The sequence below is a fragment of the Zonotrichia leucophrys genome, chromosome 5 (genome assembly GCF_028769735.1).
Source record: "Zonotrichia leucophrys gambelii isolate GWCS_2022_RI chromosome 5, RI_Zleu_2.0, whole genome shotgun sequence".
NCBI lineage: Eukaryota > Metazoa > Chordata > Aves > Passeriformes > Passerellidae > Zonotrichia > Zonotrichia leucophrys.
In genome coordinates this window covers 15,540,140-15,561,555 of record NC_088175.1, presented here as the reverse complement: position 1 = coordinate 15,561,555, position 21,416 = coordinate 15,540,140, and the positions used below count along the sequence as shown (strand labels likewise).

The following is a 21,416-nucleotide window of genomic DNA, read 5'->3' as shown; positions in this document are numbered from 1 at the left end:
ATAGAGAGAGAGGTCTCATCACACTGCCAGTTGGCTGGATCACACTTTCTCTCATCCCCTCCATTCAGTGTGACTGCAATTCTTAGACACCTAAATTCATGATGTAATGATCCAAAGTCAGCCCGGTACATTCATGTGCTGTAACCAAGCTTTTGAACTGGGGAGGAGGGAAGGAATTCCTCTACTGAAAGTCATTATGCCTAAATCCTGGTCTGGAACTGATCCTAACAAAGTAAGGCCTTGAATTCCCTTCTTAGAGAGGAGTTTGTCATACCTGATGACTGTTGAGCTTGATATTTTCTCAACTCTGGCTGATCATTAACATGCAGGCTCTATGACAAACATTTATGCTTTATTTTCCTTAAGTCCAACTGCCCAGTTAGACCTCAAGTTTCCCTTTGCTCATTCCCCCTGCTTATTCCACACAGTCAGTTTCCAGGCTAGGAGGGAACATGCAGCACTGCTGCTGTCTGCTGCGTAAACAACACAGAGGATGGGAGGAGGAGATCCAAGAGAAACATCTTACCTATATGCAAGTGGCATGTCACCAGATTTAAAAAAAACAAGAAAAAGAAAAAGATTTTCAATAATCAAAATAATCAATTGCCCTGGGAGAGACAAGTGAAAGCATTTTGTCTGGCAGAAGAGAGATGTTCATAGGCTGCACGCAGAGTCAGGTTTATTTTATTACTTTGGCTTGTGATTATCACAAGTCAAAATAATTTATAGTGAGGGTCTTAGAGAGACCAGAGTCAATGCACTCCTTGCCCCCTTACAGACTTCATCTGCCTCATGGTGAGATGACTGCAGTGCATCTTTACAAGACAGTTTTGAATCACGTTTCATCTATCATTAATATCTTGTCTTGAAAGCATGCTCAGCAATATGAAGGACCTATTTCATACAGGCTTTTAACCACACATTGCACCAGCAATTTGTGTAATTGAAACCCTCCTGTAATTAAACATTCCATTTTTCTCTGAGCTGTGTCAGACACAGAAGTGTCACTGAGATTCAGATCCTTCATCTGCTACCCTTTTGCAAAGGTTCCCTGAAACCAATCCAATTCTTCTGACATCAGTCCTGTGGCAATCCCTTTTCACAGCACAGAAGAGAAGTGTCTTGAGGTTTCAAGCTGCCACTTTCTCCCACTGCATGCTCAGACTTCAGCCTCCATTTCTAATTTGATTGCCAACAAGATCCTCTCTAAAAGGGCTGAAGAGAAAATGTTTTTGGGGGAGACTGGAAGACATGGTTGTTCAGCATCCACCCCCATCTTTGCTGCTGTCTCTCTCTGTACCTCCATCTCTGTCTGCCTTACTTCTTTTCTTTCATTACACAACTGTCCAGCAAAGAAGGAGGACATTTGTTGGGTGGACGCCTAATTTGTATTTTTGTCTTCTCTTCTAGGTGCTACCACACTCTTAACCATTAATACATAACAGTGAAACAAGTCTGCAGTTTCACAAGCTCATCTCACCAAGGACTGAAGAAGTAAGTAGCTCAGTTGTTAACTCCCTTGACTGTTACTGAACTCTTCCAGGCATCAATGAGAAAGAGACAAGAAAACTCCTTGGGAATAGAAAATGTCTGGTCATAATTATAATGCCAGTGCCTAATCTGTCACATGAGAGTTCAAGACCAAGACTAAATGTTTGAACGCACTCCTGAAAAAATAAGACTCAAGCATATAAAGAAGCTACAAAATCTCTGCTACAAAATGAACTACAAAATCAGTGGACCATGTTAACAAACAGCAGCTAAAGAATAAATTCAAAGAAAGGCACGTATCTCACTCCCCTCGAGTTGCTTTCCTTTTGCTTCTGTCTGTCTACATCAGTTAATGACTGCTCAAGAGCTTATCCCTCCAGCTGCCAAGATATCTCAAACCCAGAACCATTTTTTTGCCTATAGCTGGCCAGCTGATTCCCAGAAGGGTGGAAATCATCACAAATTTCAATCATTTGCAACTTGAAAGTGGTATCCTCTCTCAGCAGGATTACACCAGTTGCTCATTCATCTGGTAGTGTTTTTCTCATCCTGAGTGCTAGGAGTTGGAGAGGGGCAAGAGACCACAAGGCCATAAAGTTCACAGGAAATAGTAACAAAGACTGTTGCCTTCCATCCAGAAGGCAGACATACTTCGGTGATGCATCTAGTGATCCTTACACACATAGCAAAAAATCATCTCTGCTACTGCAGCAAGTACAAGTAGCTGCACTTACAAAGAGGGCTTTTAATAAAGATTTATAAAGTGAGAATGAAATTCCTTCCATGCAAGGTTGTTGTGCACCATTACTAGTTCCACAGGTGCATAGCAACTGCTAAATCCATGCAGGGCCTGATGCACCAGCTGCACCTGCACACTGATCTTGGCCCAAGCCAAGCTTCTGTTGTGTATGGGTGCCAACACTGCACCCACAGTGCTTACTTTCCATAGCTTGATTCTCCAAGCTCTAATAGCAGAGTTGAAGGAAGTTTACCTTAGGTGTAAAACAGGTGTTAACACCCTCCTTATATAAAGAAAGGCACAGGGTTTTGGGACTAGCTGTTTCTGATTTACACTCTGGTTCATCAACCCTAGTACTTAATTGCTTTTTCCATATTAAAGCAGAGAAAAGAGACAAGTTCAATTAATGAATAAACTGTTCCCATTGTTAATTAATCAGTGGCAGAATAATGATTCAGAATCAGAGCTCCTCTGTTCTAGCCATGCTCAAAAGGAGATCAGCTCACCTCCTCCCAAACACTTGAGAAAGGCAGCATTCAGAGGTTGCCTAGCAAGTGAGCCAACGCAGGCTGTGCTACAGAGTGTGCTGCCACAAACGTCGTCTTGACGCACTCCCACTTCAGCTCCCTCGTCACCAGCCCTGGGTATGTGACACTGCAAAAAAGGAGAATTTCCCAGGTAATCAGGGCCTTAAACAGCCAGGACTAAGTTTTGGCCCCAAGTCCTGGCACACCACTTGGCAGAAAGCTGGAGTGCAGTGCTCCTGGTGTGACATGCATAATAAGCAAGTCACTACCACCACTACCATCCACACTTGTCACGCTCTTCAAATGCTCTCAATGTTTAGATTCATTTGTTGGAGTCATTAGAGTAGCCACAGCAACTAGTGCTGGATACATTCAGGGGTTCACTCTGAAGCTGCTGCCCTGTGATTATGTTCTACAAAGAATTAGATAGAAAGTTTTTCCAGAGCAAAATATATCAGACCTCAGACTACCTGGTTAATAAGTAGTGGAGAACAGCCAGGCAAATTGCCAGGCAGAAGTGGAAAGCATGTCACCACTGGAGAGGAACAGCTCACCTTCATCACAGACAAACTCAGATGGCATCTGCTGTAGGCCTGCCAAGTGCTCACATTTCCTTGCCTTGGGTTCACCTGTGGCAGCACAGGCAGGAGAGCTGGCTATGCACGTGGTCAGGGCGTTCTGCTTTGTTTGAGTACTCGGCAGTCCATTGACCCGGCGTTTTACGACGAACTCAAAGCACATTTATCCAGAACACTGGGAGACTGGGGGCTGGAGGGCTATTCCAAGAGCTGAACTGACAGAAGTTGATGTCCTCATCATTTATGGCTTAATCAGTTTAATCATTGTGTCACCAGGGCATTACAAAAATAACAACTAGCTTCCAGACTGGTCAATACATTTATAAGGTTTTTGTACATTGACCTTTTAATACACAGCTGACTGTGTAATCTGCCCTGATGGAAGAAAATGGCATTTTATCACAAAAAAAAATATTCTGGCATGGTATTACCACACTCCACAGAGACTAGCTAAACTAAACTGAGCCCATAACAAGTGTACTAATTAGAGGATGAAAGGAATTGATGCAAAGTCAAAAAAACCCAGGAAATAAAATTTCCAGGGGTGTTTGCAAGGCTGTGGGTGTTTTCTGTTTGCAGCAAGACAATGCTGAAACATCCACAAAAGCAAGGAACTTCTTTCTACAGGCTTCAACAGACAGTTCAAATTTAAATATGGTGAAGAATGGCATGTGAGGAAACAGGGAAATTTGAGGGAGAGGTGAACAAAGTGATTATTCAAGGAAAGAATGAGTGAGGAAAAACTTGTCACATGACCCAGATTGTGGATGCTAAGGAAATTAAGGCCAGGGGTGATATGGGGGAATGAATTTTGAAAGTCCATGATCTGGGGGGACCAGGTGCATAGTGAAAGAGGTAAAGGCCTGGGACACAAGTGGATTAGACAGTAGTTTCTGAAGTAGCAACAGCAGGAAGTTTATGCCGGAAATGAGTAGCAGACAACCTCTTCAGAGACAAGTATCCTGTTTTCCTACAAACTTTCCTAGTTAAGAAAAAGAAAGAAACCAAATAAATCCCATATAACAAAGTCATCAGATTATTTTTTTTTACTTTTTAAGTAAACAAAATGTTCTTTTGAGTTCTGTAAGAGGCATTAGTGGGTTTTAAAATAAGAAAAATTAACACCACATTTCCCACAACTGAGCTTGCACACCCCAAGAGTTTTACTGCCCACTCTGGTTTCCTTTGTTTTGTTAGTTGTGCTCCACATCAGAAACAATGAAAGCTTTTTTGTTGTTGTTGTTGTTAAGAAACATCTTTCACATTGAAAACTGTAAACCACTCCTGGTGCATGTGAGCATGGATGTGTGGGGGTGTGTGAGCAAGCTTGTTTGTGACAGAGGAAGAGTGGATACATGTGTAATAGGGGAAAAATGAAAGCTAAGAAAGAAAAATCCAGTCTAGAGTGGAATTAAGCAGTTGTGAAACAGGATTATAACAAGATGAGGTTATTTTTGTGATTTTAGGCCAGTTGGGGAAGTGGGAAACCTAGAAATTCTCTCCGTTAATAGCAAGGCAATTCAGAGTTCATTAAATGCTCTTGGTTGTTTGGCTGTTTGTTTTAAATCTCCCAGCAACAACGGGGAGAAGATTTGCAAAAAGCTATAGGAGGGAAAAGTTCCATGGAGTTTAAAAAAAAAAAAGAAAAAGGAAAGCAAATGAGAAAAAACTCTATCCATGTGAATAAAAGGTCTCTGTGCTGGGCTTCTTTTAACAAGATTTGCTCTTGCAGGTTTCTATATTGTAACAGCTGGGCTGCATTTTTTCACCATTCCTTCTCAAGAAAAAAACCCAGGGATTTTAGTGGGACCTGGTGCAGATTACAACAGCTCAGGGTAACTAATCAACTGTTGCTGGGTCAGAAAGAAAAGATCCTCTGCTGAAAAATGGCAGGAATCGTTCCCCTCTTTCAGCCACAGTGGAGCTGAGTACTGCTTCCTTCTGGCAGTTTCTGTGCTACAAATTTTTCTTTTCAAATCTTATTTACTTTTCCAGCAGTGATTCAGGCAGTTACTTAAGGTCCTGCAGCTAAATCAAATATTTAATTTTCATCTAGTGTCAGTGAAAGATAACAGAGCTCGGCAGGTACTCAGCATGAACAAATTGAGATTTCGATTACTACAAGTACTTCTGTGTTCTCAGATAGCCACAGACACAGTCTGTCCAGACAATGGGTAGCTAGCAGGAGCCATTCTTCCTAAGAACCATTTTGTCCTGCTCCCTTCCCAAGGCTGCCAACAGAGCTAAGTGGTTCCTTGGGAAGCACACACTTGACTCCATTGGGCTGAATCCCACCACGTCACGTCATGCAGCCAGCATTTGAAAACAATCTGCCCTCACTGCTGGGACAGCACAGGGCTGGAACACTCACCTACAGGTTAAGCAGTCAGCATTCCATTTCCAGGGCTGCAAAGCCATCCAATTACTCACCATGCAATTACTTGGTAGTCAGTAAATAAAATTCACATGATCAGAAAAATACTGCTTTGTTAGGGAAAGGAAGAACAGGATAAATAGAAAATTAGGGGGTTCTTTTCCAGTAGAGAAAAATATTAGTTTCAAAATTTGTATCCATATTTCTTCTCCAGTTCAGGGATGTTTGTCTGGATATCCATTTCTAGCCTTAAACTGCAAGGATGACTTACCATCTAAAAAAAGCCTCACATTTGGGCAATGTGTCTTAAGTCCTTTGCAACTAATTCAGCCTGCAGACTCCAGAAGCTGGGCCACCTCAGATTAGGCCAATGTGCTGTTAGCAACAGGCAGTGTGTAAGGCAACAGAAGTATTATACAAAACCTTGTAAAGGCTGAATTCTGCCTGTTAACTTCAATAACTTTAATAAAATAAAATTACTCAAGCTTAGCAAATCTATTGACTCCTCAAAGCTGGAAAGGACCTAAATTTACTTTCCCCTCAGTGCTTAAAGCCACTATTTCGTAGACAACTGAAATAATAATTAAAAGAAAATTAGCCCACTAGTACTGGAGCTAACTTTAATTCTATTGCCCACGTTAGATACAACAGAGAAAAGTCAAACCCTCATTTTACAAGAGACATGAGGTTTAACACATACATCAGGTTTACACAGGAAAACAAGTGGTATGTTCAGCTTTGGAATGTGATGACCTATGAGTGCTTTCTGCATGGCAGAGGGAGAAATGGTGGTGCCACTTTTCTTCAGGTTCAGCTAACTTTGGGCATCTAAAAATCTAGTTTAAGTTCAGATAGCTGTAAGATTATGTGGAAACATTGGGTAGGAGGAGTGGAAGAAAAGTTTTATAAGGATGTGCTCCCAGGAAATCCCACCTATTTGCATGGCAAAGTGATCACAGTGGTCTGATAAAGCAAGAGAACTGGGCTCCAGAGTTTTTGTTCAGAACACGTACATAGGCCATGTAGGCCACTTCCCTGGCTCAGCAGGTTGCCCCCAATCCCCTTTCTAGTAGTGCAGTGTGAAGTGCTTTAAAATGCATGTTGGGAGATTCTTCAGATAGTCTACAGATAGACCCTATAGATATATAGGTAGGTTTCTGATGTTTGTCTATTGGCTGTCCTAAAGAGCTAGGATTATGCAACTGTACTTGCAACTCAGCTGAATGCATTTTAATTTTTCAGGATTTTTCTTATCATGGTCCATATCAGTTTTCATTTGCTTATATTTATCCTGCCTCCACTCCTAAATATTTCCTTTCTCCTGACCCCTCTCTTCTTAGTATTCATGTCACACAATTTTTTCAGACTGTTAACATCTTTCTATTTCAGTATCCCAAAATTAAACAAGATTTAGAATCTTCTCTCATAAATCAAACATAACATGAACAACTAACACATCTCTTAAAGGTGACTCCTCTCACAGAGCTGGACTTGAGAGGCTGACAGACTCACAGCCTAGGACTTCACAAACTAGGTCAAACAACTGTAATTTCAGCTGTGCATTTCCTGCCTTTTTTCCCTGCATGAAAACATACATTAATAAACTGATGCTGAGAAACTCCAAAGAGCAAATCACAGAGTTTAGCCAGCTGAAGAAAAGGCAGAACCTCAATTTGAACACACAAATCTGAAAGCGTTTTCACCCTTGATTTTTGATCCTTTTTTTATGTTGGCAATAGAGGGGGGGAGAAATCCCCTATGACAGATGCATGACATTATAGAAATTTGCTTCTCTGCAAGTATGAAAGCACTATATAATAAGGGGAAGGCAGGAGATGTTTTTGCAGGTTTTAGCCTAGTATTTCATATTTATCATGTAGCCTCTTTGGATTAAGAAGTTGGCATGTCTCAAACATATCCTGCTTGCTTGAGTGCCATAGTACTGGAAAGAAACATTCAGAGCTTCATGTTTCTTCTCTATTACAATAGTATTAGTTACAAACCATGCATGGAGACCAATTACTTTGCCCCAGAGCTATTTGGCTCTCCAGGCTAAACAACTACTCACTGTCTCAGAACAAGGACAGACACTAATTGCACAGCTGGCTCCTTGCAAATCTTGACTAAAGGCTGGAAAACAGCATGCCCACCCTTCAGCTTTCAAGGAGGTCTATGGGAAAATAACGTGGAGGAATAAAGGAAAGGAAGGCATGGGAATTTCTTTGTAAGACAGTATGATTCTCTCATTGGTCAGGAATTAAGAGGTGAGATGTAATTAATCACTACAACTAATTCATTATTTGACCTTGATAAAACCCCTAGTGATTGATTCTGTGCTCAGGTTTTCCTGTACACATATGCAGAGCATTAGCTAATGCAAAGCATGTCACCCAGATTTTTAAAGGCCTTTAGGAGTTCGCAAAGCTAACAACTATCTCTGAGAGTACCCCACTTTTTAGGAGGTAAAGCACTCATTGAACTGTAGCCACATTTCCAAGTCTCCTCACACACAATTTCCAAGATTAAGTACCAGTTGCAAAGAAGTCATACCCCAGACATGAGAGCCCTTTCCCACTACCTCATTGTTCCTTCACAGCACAACTGTTGCAATAACCCTGAAGACAAAGCCAGGAAGTCTGGTGATACACCCTGGGCCATGACCATTACAGATTTAATCTGAAAATATTTGAGGGCAGTCAGCCTGAAACAAGGGATTATAAGAGGCTATCATCTTTGTTGTGAGATATTTGCTTGAATGCTAAATGTTGTTTTAAAGACTGTTATTTTAGGTGCCCTCACAGGGCAGAATGGATCATCAGCACTGAAAGCACAAACATATTTGAGCTAAAAAAAAATGTTATCCTACAGAATGCAGTAGAAATAGGTTAGGGGGCAATGTATATGAAAAGAAATAAAAGCTCCTATCCTCTTTAAATTTCCTGGTCCCTGCCACCAAATTGTCTGTAATTGATTTGGTATAAGCAATATGGCCTTTCAGATTTGAAAGAAACCCAAAATATAAGCCCAAAGGGTATTCAGTACCACCCCCTCTTCTTTAAGAATAGCCCAAGTCTTTTTCGAGAGCACATACCTTGCACTTTGTCCAGACGTTTATGCAAAACAATACTAAAAAATGAAGCCTCTTCTTGTGTCTCTGCAGAGGCAGCTTCACAGCCAAGCTCTCAGCTGGAAACTCTACCATAGGAATCAGAGCACTTTTGTGGCCTGCTGTGTCAGGGCAGTGTAAATCTACACCTGCCTCAGGTTTAATTTAACAATTAGTAATTATTTGGTAAATTAAGGAAGGTGGGAGAGTTTCCTCTCAAATAACTCTATTATTAAATAAGAGGAAAAGAGAGTACTAAATGAACTGAGCATGTTATTTCTGCTCTCACAGAGTGCCAAACAGATGAGGGTAGGTTTGTAGAATTCTAGGGGTTTCCTTTGCAAAGATGTCTTCCATTCTCAACTTTGGTAGTGCTGTAGTTGACATTTTGCTGTGAAAATTCACTTTCTTTCAAAACTTTTCTCTGTCTTGAAAATCATGACTGGCCCAGCCACAAATAATGTTCAAAGATAAAGTCTTTTCCAAGGTTTGTGTTCCTCTGTGGGGAACTGCATGGCTCTACTTGGTCTAACAAAAACAACCCCGGATCATTAGTATCTGAGGATGTATTGTTTGTTCCAACTAATGCATACATGTATCTTTTTACTTACCAAAACCAGCAGAAGACAGATGAGGTCCAGGTGAATATAAAGCAGGTACTTCCTGTTGGCTAGATATAAGCTCCACCTTCTCTCTTCAGTTAAAAAAACAACAGCCCATAATTTTCCTGTACTGAACCAGGAATTCAGTTTTATGGGGAGAGCTTAAAGGGAGGGAATTCACTGAATGACAAACCCCAGGGGAAGGCAGGGGTTTAACAGGTCTGATGGGATTTGCTTTGAATTTCTTCTAATCTGCATCCCAGCCAGTGCATAAACAAGAAAAGGGACTGGTCCAGAGCTTGCTGCCATTCAAAGACAAGGAAGACAAGAATAAGTCTAGGGGCTTTTCCTTAATGCCTGACATCTGAAACCAAGGCTCTTATAACATAATTTCCAAATATTTTTGATTTTGGCTTAGTGTCTGTTTGATGTAGCAATAAAGCAAAGCTCTCATATTTTGAATACTCAGAGAGCTCCCAAAATACTAATGGCAAAATCTCAGTCTCATTTATTCCAGTTCACAGAACTGGCATGTCAGCCTCTTCTGGGAATCTGATCATTATGAAATTAATTGTATGGGAGCTGTACTCATTAGAAATTCAGCCCCATAACATACAAAGAGCATGTGATGCCTTTTCATGTGTGGATGTGCACATGTGTTTTAGGGTAAGGAGTAAAGGGTAGTAATGTTTGAACATATTGTGTCAAGAATTTAAAAAAAAAAAATTGTAAAGCACTTTCACAAGAGTCAGTTAAAAACCAGTGAAATCTGTAGGCCTTACAAACTGAGGGCCAATAAGACAAACAGCAGTACTTTGTTCCCTATATATGAACACAGGTTCTGACAGTACCATTTGTTTTTAAGCCATGGGCTATGTACTTGGTAAGTCATTGGCACATTGATGCAGTATTTCTCAAAGTTTGGGTTAGAGTTATGCCACTTGCACTGGATATGACCCTTTTTCCACACAGCTCAGCACGTGCCACCCAGGCAGCCCTCACCACGCTTGTCAGCATTTGTGCTCTGACCACCTGCTGCAGGAGGGCAGCAAGAGCCAGGCCGTGCCCGAGCTTCACATGAGGGCCCAGAGTGCCAGGACTGCAGCTGTAACACACAGGGCTGAGTCCCTGCCTGGCAAGAGCTGGGCAAATGCAAGGAAGAAAAAGAGATTTGCGCAAACTTTGAATACTTTGAAAGAGAGTGGGGAAATACCACTCCTCTTGTGCAAGCTTAGCAGAAATTCAGCAGTGCCCAGGGTCACCGAGGCCTGCCTGGCAGCAGTCTCCAGACATGTGTTAGAGGATCTCTAGTGCAATACCAATTCAGAGAGCACGGTTCCAACTGCCGGGCCACTGATCATCTGACATCCTGCAGCTGCCCAGTTTTTCAGAAAAAAAACAAACCCAAACTCTTAGAAAAATGCCCATGGATCAGAATGCTGCTTAAGCAACAGGGCCTACCTGTGCCTTTTGTGTGAAAGGTAGAGATCCATAATTACATAAATGCATAAAGAACTGTGCAGGAATAACGTCAGGCCTGGAAGAACAAGAATTGAAATAGGAGCTATGTGGTGTTGCAAGAAATAAAAATTTCTTTTTAAATAAAACAGTCTTCCAAAAGAACAGCTACATTTCCCTTGCTTCCTTGAAGAGGTGATGGAGAGGAAAGATTCTCATATTTTATGGAAATAAGTCCAAAAATCTGAATTCTTATTACAACTGTTACCAGTATCAACTAACACTGTACAAGTAACTTCCACAGCATAACAAGATATTCAGTGAGTATTTATTATGCATTGTTGTCTGAATTACCAGTTTCCTTCAAAGACCTACAGTGGCAACTTTAACATATATTTTTTTACAGAAGATAGACCACAAAATGTCAGCTTGGATGCATCCCAAGCAAAAAACTCCTCAGCTATAATTGCAAGTATCTATTTCCAAAAGACCAAGACAGAATGTTGGCTATTGATTTTCCCACCTGGGATCCTACAACTACTCTAAAACTTTATTTATATGTAAGTGATTTTTAAAATAGATTTTTGGACTACTCAGTGTGGTCTAAGGTTTAAAGGAAAGGGCTGAGAAACAGGAAACGTGGGAGAATTGGGTTGGATGAAAGCCTGGATATAGGCCTTTGGTTTGTTTGCATGATTCTTAGTTAATAACAAGGGAGATTGGGTGTCTCAGAAAATTCAAAAAAGGGAAAGAAACCTTTATCCAACAGAAAAAAAAACCAAACCAAGAACATTCATATGAAGGTAATTGAACTTGTAAATACTAATGGAAAGTAGTTATGTGTCTCATCACTTAGAACTGGAATGGAGAGCCCTAGAAATTGTTCTCCAGGGAATTCTCTCTAGAATCAGAGAATCTTAGAATGTTAAGTGTTGTAAGAGACTACAGAGATCATCTAGTCCCAAATGCTCTGCCATGGGCAGGGACACCTCCTACTAGATCTAACACAGCCTTGAACATTGCTGGGGCTGGGGTGTCCGCAGCCTCCCTGGGCAACCTGTTTCAGTGCCTCATAATAAAGATTTTCTTCCTAACACTAGCCTAAATCTCCCCTCTTTCAGTTTGCACCCATTGCTCCTTGTCCTATCACTATGGTTCCTGACAAAGAGTCCCTCTCCATTTTCCCTGTGTGCTCCTTCAGATACTGGAATGCTGCTATGAGGTCTCTATGCAACCTTCTCTTTTCCAGGGTGAGCAGCCTGTCTTCATAGGGGAAGTGCTCCAGTCCTCTTACCACCTTCGTGGCACTCCTCTGGACTTGCTCCAACAGGTCCATGTCCTTCCTATTGGAGGCACCAGAACTCTGTGCAGCACTTCAGGGGGGTCTCCCAAGAGCAGAGTGGAGGAGCAGAATCACCTCTGTCGTCCTGCTGGCCATGCATCTTTTGATGCAGCCCAGGACTGGTTTGGCTTTCCGGGCTGCGAGCACACACTGATGGTCACTCTGAGTTTTTCATCTACCATCATCCCAAAGCCTTTTTCCACGGGCTTGCTCTCAGTCACTTCTCTGCCCAACCTGTAGGTTTGTCTGGGATTGCTGTCACCCAGTTTCAGGACCTTGCACTTTGCACTGTTGAACTTCATGAGGTTTGCACCTGCCCACCTCTGAAGCATGTCAAGGTCCCTCTGGATGGCACCCCTTCCCTCCAATGTGTAACTGCACCACTCACCTTGGTGCTGTCAGCAAACTTCAGCCCCTGAGGGACACCACTTGTCTCTGGTCTCTACATATACAAGGGGCCATTGACCACAAGTCTTTGTGTGAGGCTAGCCAGCCAGTTCTTCATCCACCAAGTAGTGCTGAGTCACTTTGCAACAGGATGCCCTAGAAGGGTTGGACCTGTGACTGCAGCCGTGTTGGAAGATTATGAACAAAAATCAATCAGCTGAGTGTTCTTGTTCTCTCACTGATACCAACTGATGATGAAAAAAAAAAGCTGTACAAAATCCTTTTAATATATTATGGAAATAGTAAAACCAGTTCTTTTACTGTTTTCCCAAACCTGCTCTTCTATGCGAGATAGGTATATAAGGTCTAATAGGTTTTGTACTGGTTAGCCTCCTTAGGGCACGATTAGATATTGTTTTGTGTGTGCATGTGTGCACAAAAGTCTGATCTTTTGACAAATGCTTGGAGAGCTGCCCATTATAAAGGCAATGATTTTTTTTAAAGGAGACACTCCAGAGACTCAGGAGTCTCCAGGAGTATGACATTCAGTTATTTAAGACAAAGAAAGGGCTAATTTTTTTAAACACTTTTACACTGCTGATATCAAGGCTGTCTCTCTTCTTTGGTCCTGTCTCATGCTTACCTTCCTCCTAAACTGCAGACCAACATAAACTCCAAGTGATTGAAGGCAAGAACAAGGCAAGTAAAGCTATGATATTTTGATGAGTGCTGCCAATAAAATTAATCTCTTTTCTGCTTTTTTCTTATGTTTGCTCTGAATATTATCTCTGTGCTCACACTTTAAATTAAATTTGAAACTTGCTTAAAGGTTCAGACAAACCTTTTGCAAAAATAATAAAAATAATCAAATTGTTTACATCCCACTGAAATGCAATTATTTAATGCTAGATTACTCATCATGTTAGTATTGTTGATTAATCACTAAAATATTGTTGCTTAAACTCCAGACTTTCTATTGCTCTATAGTTAAATTTATAATAATGTCAGGTGAGTTTTCTGAAAATTTTGTTTTACAGCTTACTTGTCTTAACTTTATCACAATTATCTAAATTTTTTCTTGTCTGAAATGTCAGTGTACAATGTCCTCTTTAAATATTACACATGAGCATGTAGACACTTCTCAGAACATGTTCAGTTAGGGTAGCTGTAGGGTTCTGTATACCTGTAGCTGTAATCATGTGAGGCTGTAGGGTTACTGTATACCTTTGGAGCCAGAGTTCATGGATTCTCATGAAGGAGACATTCACTTGCAGGATTTTCCTTTCTTTTACTCATTCCTTCATTTTCTGGCAAATTTGCCAATTTAGGGTTGCAGGGAGAACACAGAAGAAAGAAAAAAAGTTAGTTTCAGTGAGATTATACAGAAGTAACTAGAGAGATAGTCATAATGAAAGTTTGGCTGGCCATAGGGTTGATTTCACCCATGGCATGAAAAATCTTCTGAAAATAGACACACCACGTGGCACATATTTTCCTTTAACAGGTTCTGGCTTCTTATGGAATACTTCCTTTAAAAGAGTCATCTTCCATGTTCATCCTTATGTTTAGAAAACTGATAAAGTCCTAGCCTGTGGAAGGTACTATTAGAGTTTCCATTATGTTCTTGCTTTCTCAGAAAAAAATGCTCATCTACAGGTATTCAACAACTTACATGAGTGTTGTTTTTCCTGAAGATTTCTACTTCAGAGGTTTTATATACAACATATAGGGTGAAAAACGTCATTCATGCTTGGTATGGCCATCTCCTGTTTGAGTGTGATCATGTTTTCTTTTTTGACCATGGGAAAAATACCAGTCTGTGTGTCTCTGTGTGGATGTATCTCTATTCTTTACCACATTCTGAAATAGCAATGTAAAATGTCTTGACATTTTCCACAAAAAAAAAAAAAAAAAAAGGCAATAACAAAAAGCCAACAACTTTGGAAAGACTTCATGGTTGGAATGTTTCTGGGGAAAAAGAATTCACAGAAGATTATGTTTCAAAAGAGAGTGATGAATAATGGAAAGTATGAACTGTGAAGTCCTATTATATCAGTTGTATTTAGGTTAACCACATTTAATTTTTTTAAGCCCATAAATGTTTAAGAAATTTTAATCACATGATGGGCTTATTTGTAAACTTACATACTGCCCTGAAGGAGACACTGATTGTTGCATTCTGTTGTGACTCATGTGCATCTCTGGTTCAGGCTGCCAGGAGTCAGAAAACAAACTAAGTAGTATGTTGTAACTAAATTTCAGATACAGTTATCCTCAGGATACTCCACTGCATTTCTTTTAACATACTAAGATGTGAAAAATAAAAAGAGGGTGATATAAAACAGTCTTAAGTTTGAAACTTAGCAATGCTTTCTTTCATTCTATTAAAAGTAAAAATTACATTGTCTAAGTACACTTACACACTTAATGGGAATATCCTTTATTTTTGTTGCCCACTATATTTAAAATAGGTATTTCAGCAAATGTACAAAAAAACCTTTAAGACAGTAGGTGAAAGCCCTTTTCCTTAATAAAAATACTACTATTACTTCTGAATTTTCCTTCAAAATTCAAGTATCACAAACTTTACACAACAGTTCTTGTTCTCCAAATATCAGAAGTAAACCTGCATGCATGGTACATCTTGATAACATCTATAATTTTTTTTTCAAATTTAGTTCTTTATTGCGTGTCAGTGAAAGCATAAATCTACAGTAAACTTGAAGCCACATCAAAGTATTACCATCTGTTTTTTCTTCTATTGACAAGACAAAGAGGTTTAAGATACATTTAATTAGAGCATGATCAGTGATTAAATATATCATGAGTGACAACATATGGTAGTAGTCACAATTAAAAAACAGTTACTTGTGTTCCTATTTATCTGTCAAGTGAACTGGTTTATCTGCTAATCATAAATGAATGTCAGATGTCATCTAATGACTTTTTAATAGAAGGAAACTAGACAAAATACTGGCAGATGGTATTCTGGGTAATGATCCAGACTGCAGTAATCTCAGTAATGACTTATCTGTTTACCTGGCCCCAAACAAAGAAAGGAGGAGAAGAAAGGGGGCACAAAAAGATTCAAGTAGCCTGGGCTGCTTTGGAATTTTAAATGTTCAAATCACTGAAGCAGCGCATTCACTTCTGTAGTGGGAGAAAACATGAAATTGATTAAAGCAGTATAAACGCAACAGGAAGATCCTCCTCCTCCGCAGTCAGTTTGGGAATGGAAACTTACCTAGTTCTCATGGACTTTTTTTTCCCTGTTGTTTGCTCTGAAGTGGTCAGTTGAGGGGAAATTCTGTCCTTTAAAGAAAAACATCTCATCTCACCACTGGGCCCCCCCAGCAGGATTTTTCTCAAGGAGTGATGATCCACTCCAAAAGAGAGGCAATAACATTAAAGAATGCTTTAGAAGCCACACAGGACTGCTGCGTGGCCTGAAAATCTTCCTTTTGCCTCACATTGACATGGGTCAAGATACTGCTTCCCTTAACCACTCACAGAAGAATCTCTAAGCAGCAATCATGAACTTTAATGAGTATCTCCTGACTTGGTCACAGTTACAGTTTCTGAAACCTGAAAAAAATACTTATGTCTTGTGAAATTCCTTTTCAGATACTGAAAGTTCCATTGAAGTTAGAATTTGATGTTCTAAGTAAATACAAGTGGAACATTTTCATACGTAACTAAACATAGTAAGAAAACTCTTACAATCAACATTAAGTAGTAAGTCCCATTGGAATCTGCTGAACTTCTCTTCTCCCAACATCACCTACCATGTACTTCCACTGCTGAAAATAGTGCTGGGAAACTTGTTGACCTGTTGACTTGGAGACATCCATCCCAATAAAATACAAGACAACCTGAACTTCAGCTCAGCACCAGTGTCACACAGAGTAAATTAAGAGGCCACTACAATCTACTCAGGAGGAGCTGGGTGTGATACTGGACTGTTTGCCATGGTATTGGACAAAAGAGAAGCAGCACCATACTGAGGTAAACAGATGTTTGAGGCAGGCAGGAGAAATATCCTGAGAAAATAGCTCTTATGTTTACATGCACTTTCAGTCAGGCATCCAGCCTAGCTGTTATCAAATTAGCCTGTAGTAGAGATGTACTTCTGTTTTTCAGGTGCTTTGAGGAGCACAGGTGACAAAGTTGTGTTATTTTCCATTAGGCGTGTTCAGTCTTTACATGAACAGTAAGCAGGAAGTTTTTGCACTGCTGTTCAGCCCACCTGTGAAGATCTGCAAGGATCACTTGAGACAATTTCTGCAGCTAGCAAAATCTGTTGTTCCTTCCAGGGCAGCATCAGCTACAAGATTTCCTTTCTCACAAAGCAAGTGATTTTCATTGCCAAGTATAGTCTACCAATTTCTGATTTGGAAGGATTGGTCTAATTTCCTGTGAATCTCTGAGAAAACCTCAGAAAGACTTGTCTCATAAAACATCTGCTGAGGTCTATGGGACCTAAAGAACTAAATTTGAATTTGTATGGGAGTCACTGTTCTCAGGCCCCCACTCTGTGTGAGGCTGGATCATCGTGAGTTTTCACAAAAGGTTGGCAGAATCAGGGAAATAAAAACTCTGGTAGCTAGGGCAGAGCTGAAAACCTGTATGTTCACTCCCAGTCTACAGAAAGCTATTTTATGTTCTTATAATCTGTCCAGAAAGCCAGTTTTAGCTCTGCAGGCTGGCATACAAAAAATTATGTTTGAGAACAAGCCCACATGAAGATGATGTGCACTGAGAATACAGAGATAAACAGAACAAAATACTGCACTCTGCCATATCTCACTTGACCTTCTGACAACAGACATCCTGACATCATACTTGAAATGAAGATCTCAGCTATTCTGTAGCTTTCAGTAAACTCCACAAAACCAAAGACTGAACTGGGGGAAACATCACCAGTGATATCACAGGTTCAAGAAATATGGGAAATCAGGTGCAGGAAGGATATGAGGAAAAAAGAACAGAGCTAGAGGACATCAAAATCTGATCAATGCCTAAAAATGATAAGACTTTTAAGAAATCTTCCCCTCCTATTACCTGCACACCTAACCAATACCTAAGTCACAGTAGCTTTTCTACAGAAAGCAAAAACATACGTATTGAAAACATGGGGAATACTGACTTAAAAAGAGCATTTTTCCTGCCGGCTGCTTCTTTAATATTATATAACAGACACTTAGAGACAACTAAAACTTTTTATATTCATATGTTTCATATATATGACCTATATTGGATTCTCTTTCTCTAGTCAAGTCACATAAAAAGGCTTAAAAATCCTTAGGCCTTAAGGATTTGAACAGGATGCCCCTTCAATGTGTTTCCATTTCACATTACCCCCCTAGGACACATTTAAGCTCATTGATTTCCTAACATGAACATTAGAAGTACACAGGCATATACAGTAACTTTGCTTGTCTGTAATCAGTGTTTTTAACCAAGATTTGGGTCCTTTGTTTGAAGACTATATTTGGGAAGGGGTTTTTATATCTCAGAAATCCTCTGTTAGAAAATAAGATCTTGAGCAGTAGCCAACCATCTTGAGATACAGCTCCATATATAATGTTTCCTTTTTAGTTTGTTTCTACCATGAACATCACTGTTTCAGGGGGGAAAAAAACCAAATAAAACACTCTCACAATACTCTCATAATTAGGAGTATCCAGAGTCTGATTTTTGTTAATAAGTTATTTATTGATGTTCCTATTTTCTAATAAAACTGTTATTTCATCACATCTGCCTTCATCTGATTTACACAGCTGTGAAATAAGAAGCACAACCTGAAGGGCATTTTTATTTCTTCCAGAGTACTGAGTAGTTCCTTATAGCAACAATTGATATAATGGTCATAATCACTAACCAACAGACTACAGGAAAATTCTCTCAACTCAAAATTCTCCTTTCAGTATTTTTGGAGGGTTTTTTTGTGATGTGAGCTAGATAATCTAGAGGGAGATATTTATTTGTATCAAGGGCTATAATGTATACTGTAATGAACATTTCTGTTTGGGGTACTAGGATATAACCTTTTTCATGGTCTTCCTTCTGCACATTTGTTGCGTTCTTTCTCACCTATATTCAGAAGCAGTTTTTAGTTGCAGGGTCCTATAAAGCCTACTGTAACAAAAGATGACAAAAAAGAGGGAATTTCTAAAATACAATTAAATCACAAAGTGAGTTTGTTAAAAAGTTGCTGCACATTTTAATTTTTTTTCTTGTAGCAACTATTCAGATGTGTTTTTAATTTGTTTTTTTTTTTATCTTTTGCTTGTACATTGAAATAGGAGTGGCATTTATAGCTCATGCATTCATAACCAATTTGCCTAGGTTTCATGTGCTGTATACAGATTGGCAAGCTTTCTTCAAGCACTTTTTTTTTAACACGGTAATTCTGTGCATACTCAACTACTGTCCTTGCAGTTCGCTGTTTCCATCCCCTTTACCTTTCTTAAAATCTGAGAGCAGTCAGTTAGTAAATTAGCTCTACCACTTATAAGGAACTTTTATTGCAACTTGCATTGCTTAAGATCTAATGAGGGTGGCACCACCTTTTGTATTGAATATAGGTCTAAGTTTCCTTGGTCAAATGTCAAGATTCCATTGTGTATTAGCAATCAGAATAAAACACAGAAGAGGTATATTTTCCATTATCATTTATTATAATACAAGAAAAACAAATCTAGAAAGCACATTTCATGGAGCACCATATTGTAACAAAATTTTGCTGGCTCTCCTGCAGTGTATTTCTGACATTTAAACAATGACACACACATAGTACACACAGGCACCTACACCACGGCGATCTTATTGACAGACCCAAAGAGACTTCTCTTTCAAATACAGCCACACTGAGGTGCACAGGGCAAAGCCAGTGTGAGGGCATCTGAAAGCTAACTGAGTTAATCACTCTTTTGTTAGCCATCTTCATGGGCACACAAGCCTCCCCTGTCTCACCCCAATCCCTCTTCGCTGAAGACTCCAAGTTGGGCTCAACTGATTACGGATTTGTCACAGACATGGTGTCGAGTTGTACGAAACTGGCCAATATTCCCTACCTGACTCCTCTTATTGCTTTGGTTATAGTACTGAATGAAAGTCTTAAAAGCTCTTAAATCTACACTCCACATCACAGAAAAGCCACTTTTACACATGCAGAAACATAACTTCCCTGCGCACACACCTGGATGCATAGCACAAATACCTTTTTGAGAATTATTGTAGGTTTCCCCACCAAGATCACCTTCCTAAAAATCACTGCATTTTGTTTTTCAGAGTGTTCAGAAAGATGTTCAACAACATATTTCATATATATTTTCTTATTTTTAATAGACATGGGGCATGTTTTCCTGCTGCCTTAAATTAATGTCATTGTCTACACAAGGAAAGAGCAAAATGCTATAGTTCCTCATCTGCACAAAATGTTTTACATTCCTTTTATACAGTGCTAAATACAGATGCTAAGCACAGAACAATGTAGAATGATAGACCAGAATTGCTTTATGTTACTCAACATGAAAAATGCTGCAAGTTTCCCATACTAATGTTGAGACACAGTTTTGGGGTCTCTGTTATATACAGTAGCCTTCCAGAATGCTTTCAGAGCTGTTGCTCAACATGGATGTCACACTGGAGCACCTCAAGTAATATGGTACAGTGCCCTGACACAGTGAGAATGAGACAGAAGCAAATCCAGTCTCACAGCAGACTAGACAAGGCTAGCAAAGTAGTAAAATCTCTACCTGGGCCCAAAGCAACTGTTACAGTAATTTTGGGTAAGTGACATAAGGCCACTTTTATTATCTATAGGGGATGACGTTTCATTTAAACCTTTTCAATACAATGTTTTAATTTTGTAAAAAAAAAAAAAAAAAAAAAAAGACATTAGGTTTCTATCAGCCTCCTAGAAAATACCTTTCCATTTTTTTCCTTTATGCCCTTTTCACTTTGAAGAAAGCCCTGCTTTCTGACCAGAAGATTCTGGGGAAAGCCAAGATTTTGCAAAATGTATTCCTGCCTTGATAATCAGTGAAGCTGGAATATCTTTAAATTTTAGGCAACACAGTCATACATGTTACCAATAAAAAATGAAGTTATTGTGTATTTTTGTTTCTGGAAAATCAATGTGTTTTTCCCATTTACAGAAGCCAATTTTATAATTCCTGTATACTACGTGATGAAGAGGCATCTATGAATTACAAAACAAAATAATGGAAAAAGGAGAGAATGGACTTGAAAAATAATTGTAACTTTAGATATGCAAATGGGTATTAACAAACTGAATTACTAATTCCGACTCTTTCCTCTGAACTAAAGGTATGTTTCAACAGCTGTGTTAAACATTTGGCTAGCATTTCTCATAAAAACAGTTCCGACTTCAACAGTATAATGAGGAAAAGAAGAAAAGACTTACTAGTGTAAGTTTTACAATGGCTATGGAGTTGCCGTGCATTAGAAAACTTTCAGCTGACTGAAGAATAGGATATAATAAGGAAAAGATGCTGTGCTGGGTATGTCAATACAGATTTTCACTTGGATTAATGTCTACATCTTTACTCACCTGAGTAAAAGGACAATGTAGCAAAACCAGAAGGATTCAGAGACAAGGAAAGAGTATGAATCTGTATAAGAATATGAGTTATTGTTTGTCTTAAACAAACAAAAAGTATGCAAATTTCTATATAGATTATATAATGATGAACGTACAGAAGAAAAATTGGGATCGCTTATGTTTAGTGGTTTAGCATATAACAGCAAGAGATGAGAATGTCATTGAAAAGCAGACTATTTAAAT

The 21,416-nt window shown here is 39.4% G+C and overlaps 1 long non-coding RNA gene across 1 annotated transcript; it reads right to left on the bottom strand.

Moving 5' to 3' along the window:
- Positions 1 to 2,689: 2,689 nt before the first annotated feature.
- Positions 2,690 to 8,888, bottom strand: LOC135448961 (uncharacterized). Its single transcript, XR_010440618.1, has 4 exons — positions 8,801 to 8,888; positions 5,981 to 6,084; positions 3,312 to 4,317; positions 2,690 to 2,884 (listed from the first exon to the last, which is right to left on the bottom strand). It is a non-coding gene; the product is annotated as an uncharacterized LOC135448961 (long non-coding RNA).
- Between the last annotated feature and the right edge of the window lie 12,528 nt (positions 8,889 to 21,416).